Source organism: Cricetulus griseus (assembly GCF_003668045.3).
Source record: "Cricetulus griseus strain 17A/GY chromosome 1 unlocalized genomic scaffold, alternate assembly CriGri-PICRH-1.0 chr1_0, whole genome shotgun sequence".
Classification (NCBI taxonomy): domain Eukaryota; kingdom Metazoa; phylum Chordata; class Mammalia; order Rodentia; family Cricetidae; genus Cricetulus; species Cricetulus griseus.
The window spans coordinates 255,362,929-255,368,774 of NW_023276806.1; the positions used below are offsets into that span (position 1 = coordinate 255,362,929).

Below are 5,846 nucleotides of genomic sequence, written 5' to 3' on the forward strand. Positions count from 1 at the left end.
GGTTAAGAACACTGACTGCTCATCCAGAGGTCCTGAGTTCAATTCCCAGCAACCACATGGTGGCTCACAACCATCTCATAATGAGACCTGGTGCCCTGTTCTGGCATGCAGACATACATGGAGGCAGGATGTTGTACTCATAATAATAAATAAATAAAATCTTTAAAAAAATAAAAATAAAGTCCATTGTGGGTGGTCCCACTCCTGGGCTGGTAGTTCTGAATTCTATAAAAAGCAGGCTGAGCAAGCCAGGGGGAGCAAGCCATTGAGCAGCAACCCCATGGCCTCTGGCACAGCTCCTGCCTCCAGGCTCCTGCCCTGCATGAGTTCTGGCCCTCACTGCTTTTCATGATGAACTGTTATCTAGAACTGTGAGTGAGATAAATCCTGTCTTCCCCAAGTTGATTTTGGTCATGGTGTTTCATCACAGCAATAGTAACCTTACCTAACTAAGACACTTGTTTCATCAGAGTGACAGAAAAGTAGTGAAGACAATGGTTGTGAGCTGTCAGGTGGGTGCAGGGAATTGAACCTGGGTCTTCTGCAAGAACACGTGCTTTTAGGTACTGAACTGTCTCTCAAGACCCCTCCCCCTTTTTGAGAAATGGTTTCACTATGTATCCTTGGATGGTCTAGAATACACAATGTAGACCAAACAGTCCTTAAATTTTCCAGCCTCTATCCCTGTCTCCTGACTGTTGGAATTGCAGGTATGTGCCACAAAGCCTGCCCCATCATATATATGGAGCAGTGTTGGCCAAGAATTGAACCTAGGACCTACTGAATGCTAGACAAGAGCTCTACCACTGAGCTCCATCCCCAGCCCTTACATTCCCTAACAGTCCATCTTCACAGCTCTGTGATGCTCCCCATTTTTCAAGTGTGCTCGGCACAAGGCTGACTTCCTTTCCAGCACTTGAGTCCAGAGGGAAGGAGGTCACTCTACAGTGAAAAATGGTCAAGGTCGATATCAACAGCCCCAGTCACACTCATAGTGTCCTCTTATTATGACATCATAGGAATGATGCTTGACCTCTGTGATCTTCCTCCTTAGAACACAATCCCTGTATAATCACGAGAAAAGATCAGGGCAAATCTCATTTCAATAGTAGAGCTCACCGATTTCTCAGATCTTCCCAGATCATCAAAAGTAAGAAAGGTCTAGGACCATGATCACAGCCAAGAGGGCCATAAAGAGACTTTACAGTAGACATGAGAGATGGTTCAGCTGTTAAGAGCATTGGCTACTCTTCCAGAAGGACCTCCATTCAATTCCCAGCACACACACACACAATAGCTGTGCTGGCTGGTTTTATGTCAACTTGACACAAGCTAGAATTATCCGAGAGGAGGGAGCCTCATTTGAGAAAAATACCTAAATAAGGCCAGGTTGTAGGCAAGTCTGTAAGGCATTTTCTTAACCAGCCCATGGTGGGTAGGGCTGTCCCTCCCAGGTGGTCCTAGGTTCTATAAGAAAGCAGGCTGAGAAGCCAGTCATCCACATTCTTCCATGGCTTTTGCCTCAGCTCCTGCCTCCTGGTTCTTGCCCTATTTGAGTTCCTGTCCTGACTTCCTTCAGTAATGAACAGTGATGTAGAAGTGTGAGCCAAATAAATAAACATTGTCTTCCCCAAGTTGTTTTTGGCCACAGTATTTCATCACACCAATAGTAATCCTAACTAGGACAGCAGCTCACAGCCATTTGTAGCTCGGGTTCCAGGAACTCTGATACCCTCTTCTGGCCTCCGTGGGCATCAAGCATGAGCATAGTGTGGAGACATATATGCAGGCAAAACACTCACCTGTAAAAAATTAAAAATAATTGAGGGGGAGGGAGGGAGGGAGAGACTTGGCAGTTAAATATGAGATGTCCTGGACAGGATTCTGGCTCCGAGAAAAGATATTAGTTAAACTGAATTAACTGGGGCTTTAGTTAGTAATGATGTGTCAGTGCTGGTTTATTCGCTGTAACAAATGTTAGTGGGTGGATTGACTCTGACGTGTGTATGGGATCTCTCTGTACCTCTCCTTTTTTTTTTTTCTTTTTCCTTTTATTCTCCCAGTGTTGGGGACCTAACCTAGGATCTTGCACTTGCTAGGCAAGTGCCCTACCACTGAGCTAAACCTCCTAACCCTTTGATTTTGTTGCCATTTTTCAAATTAAAATTCCTTATTACTTTATTTACTGCAGCAGGGTATGTACAGCAATGTGTGGAAGTCAGAGGACTGCTGCCACCATCAGCGGCCTGAGAACTAAACCCAAGTGATGAAGCTCAGTGGTGTCACCTGTTTTGTTGCTGTTTTGTCTGCTTAGGCAAGGCCCCATGACACCAAGCCTGTGTAGCCAAGGATGAACCAAACCTGCCCACAAACTCCCTATGTAGATAAGGGTGCCTCCGAACTTCTGAGCCTCTCAACTTCTGAGCCACCTGCCTTTACCTCCCCAGTTCTGGTAATTCATGCATGAACCACCATACCCTGGTTTGGGTGATTCTGGGAATTAAATCCAGCATTTTCTATGTGTTAGGCAGGTCCTCAACCAACTGCACTACATCCACTCCCTTCTGCGTGAGGGTATGGCTTTTGTGACAAGGTCTCAATCTGTATTTCTCTGAAGTCAAGCTGTCCTGGGACTCACTCTGTAGAACAAGCTGGTCTCAAACTTGTTTCTGGTGTTACAAGCATGGACCACCAATTCTAAATTCAGTTTCTCTATGAAATTGTCCATGGGACTGGAGAGACGGCTCAGTAATTAAGAACACATACTGCTCTTGAAGAGGACCTGAGTCTGGTTCCCAGCACCCATCTTAGGCAGTTCATAAGCTCCTGGTAACTCCAGCTCTAGGGAATCCAGGGCCCTCTTCTGGCCTCTAAGGGCACTGCACTGGTGTGTACATACCCACACAGAGACACACATAAACACATAGTTTAAAATGAGATAAATCTTTAAAAATAAATAAATGAAAAATTTCTAGAAGAAAATGCATTATAAATAGAAACACTTCAAAGTTTAACAAAGTCCTCTAAGACAGGTGCAATCAGAATCCTCCTTTTATAGGTTAGGAGAGTAAAGCATGAGCAGATGGCTTCTCTCATGAAGGCCAAGGCTGGAACCAAGTCTATTTCTTTGCCTCCTGGGGACTGTTTGCTCTCCTCCCTTAACACAGAAGTTCTCTGAGGTGAGACTTACCCTTTTCCCTAGCCCAGTAACAGGATTTGACACTGTGAGGCCTGAATTTCTCTGCAGTTCTCTGCAGCACACTGAACCTCTTCAATACATTCATGCCCTGTGTTCTGGGATCAGGACTGTCCAACCAAGAGAGCTTTTGTCACCGCTCTCCTGAGACATTTGGCCATGTCTGGAGGCCTTAAGAGTCATCAGTTCTCTCTCTCCCCCAGGGACTGAACTCAGGTTGTCAGTCTTGGCAGCACCTGACAAGCCATCTCCCTGGCCTGGGGCCATTTCCGTTCCCATGACTAAAGGATTTCTGGGTAAATGCTACTGGCATTACCCAGCAGGGGTCCAGCAAGCTGCGGGGCATCCTCCAGTTCCAAGTATAGGTCTCCAACAAATAATTATCTTTCCCCCAACTGTCAGGAGCGCTGCAAAGACAAGTTATGTGTTCTGGTGACCTCCCCAGGACTGGCAACTTCCTGTTGTCCTAGGAAATAGGACATCCTGCAAGTCTGCCGAGAGGCCCCCAACAGAAGTCAGAGTCAGTGACTGGGGAATTGTGTGTGCCTAACCACATGCATAAGTTTTGAGTTTGGGAAGTATGGTGACCATAAATACAGCAGCGACCCGGGATTGAGAGCCCCACCCTGGGGAACAGGGTTCCTCCGGCTGGCGGCGCAGGCCTCAGTCACTAGACTCCCTGACCTCCACTGTGAGCCTCTTGCACACTGAACCTCTTCAATACATCATGCCCTGTGTTCTGGGATCAGGACTTGGCAGAGGTGCAGGATGCTCTATTTCCCTGCGCAGGAGGAAGTTGCGGGCCTTGAAGAGGTCACGTCTGAGTCAGCCTTTCTTGGCCTCGGATCCCAAAACTCAGAGACCTGAAAGAGACATAGGCATCATGGCTGGGAGCCAGGGCACCGGCTGGGGAGGTGTGGCAGGGAGCAGGCAGTGCTGCGTCAGCCTTCCTCAGGCTGGCCAGGCGGGCAAGTCATGGCAGCTTTATTGGTTGGGGTAAGTCCAGGTTCTCTGGCCTCTGGCATCTCTGGATATAAAAGGCGGAGAACACTGGCCCTCTCTGTTGGAGAGAGGATGGAGCCATCAAGAGCACCCTTAGCGGTACTGACTCAGCACTGGGTGTAGCTGTGGGAGAAAACGGAGCAGATGAGACAGAACCCTGGCTTCCCGGGTACCATGATTTGCGCTTATAAACCACGGATCCATTTCTAATGAGGCACTGGGAAGCAGTCAAGTTCAAACAGTTTCTGAGAGGCAAGAGAGAGAGGCAGGGTTGGGGAGAGCAGAAGAGGGGTTATAGCTTTGTCCAAAGGCACTCGGATTCATTCCTTCCCTTCTGTATTTTGCATGGAGCTTAAAGCCAACAAACTGCCTTTCCAATACTCCCTCCCCATGTGGGGAGCTAGTGAGGGATGGGAAGGCCCAAGGGAAGTCAGCTGCAGCAGGGCGGGTACAGGGAATCCTTAGTGACAGTCAGTTCCTGTGTCTGGCTGTCTACCAGCCAGTGTGCTCCAGCAGCTTCCTAGCCCTGGAGTCATCCCTCAGTTGTCCCCTAGGACACCTGTAAACCAGCTCCTCCTTGCTTGATACAGGTTTCTCCTTGAAGTTTCTGTTTTCCTGATTGACACAGAAAACATCACGTGACAAAGGTGAAAATCTATTGCTTCTTATTATAGCAAGGTCCAAAACAGAAAGGAACCCCTAAACTCTTGGCAATTGTCCCATTAGTGGAAGAGGACATCACACATCAGCTTGACTGCTTCAGGGTAAAGCAAGATGGCCCCCAACAGGAGTCCATGTATACACAAGGCTACACCTGTCCTTCCCATTTCTATCACCTCCCTCAGCACCTGAAGTCCTGTCTTATTCTCTCTGCTATGGGGAGGGGGGAGTGCTCTTTTCTTGCTGCCAAACTCAACCTACTTTCCATGTAGTTTTCATTGCTACTTTTTATCATTAATGTCAGAGGTCCTCAAAAATCCAGCTGACAGGGGACAGACCCACAGAGGTGGCTGGAATCTCTCTCCCCAGCCCCTGATGTTAATGCCATGGAGCTTTCTGGAGTTCAGGAACCTACCAGAATTGTGTTAGAAATGCTGTTTACTTGCAGAGGAAGCTTTTGGAGAGGGAGCTTATAGCTATCATCACATTGTCAAAGAAATGTGGGATCCAGAAAAATTGCAGCCAGGAGGTTAGGCAAGGCTGTCTGTAGAATACGCCTTCCTTCAGGCACAGCAGTGCACTGTTGCCTAGGTACTTACCTGGCAGGGTGGGCCCATGATGGTTTGGTAAAGGTAATTTCCCCATGGCGAGACTCATCCAATGCATTCTGGGTGTGCTGCCCCTTGTGGTCCCCCCCCCCCATGTAGGAAACTTGACCATGTAATCTTTGGCAATGAGGAAATGTGTTTGTGCTCTCTCCTGAGTGAAATTCACGAAGACTTTTCTATTTGCTTGTGATGTTTATACTGTTTTGTTGTTGTTTTGCTTTGTTTTTTGAGACAAGGTTTTTCTGTGTAGCCCTAGCTGTCCTGGAACTGGCTGACCTCTGCCTCCTGAGTGCCGGGGTTAAAGGTGTACACCACCACCACCACCCAGCTTATATTACATTCTTTGACAATGATGGCTGTAGATTCCAGCTTGTCCAGAG

General features: G+C 47.7%; 1 non-coding gene across 1 annotated transcript; it reads left to right on the forward strand.

The window, feature by feature from the left end:
• The first annotated feature begins 5,449 nt into the window (after nucleotides 1-5,449).
• LOC113833408 lies at nucleotides 5,450-5,619 on the forward strand. Its single transcript, XR_003481057.1, has one exon. It is a non-coding gene; the product is annotated as a U1 spliceosomal RNA (small nuclear RNA).
• The last annotated feature ends 227 nt before the right edge of the window (nucleotides 5,620-5,846 follow it).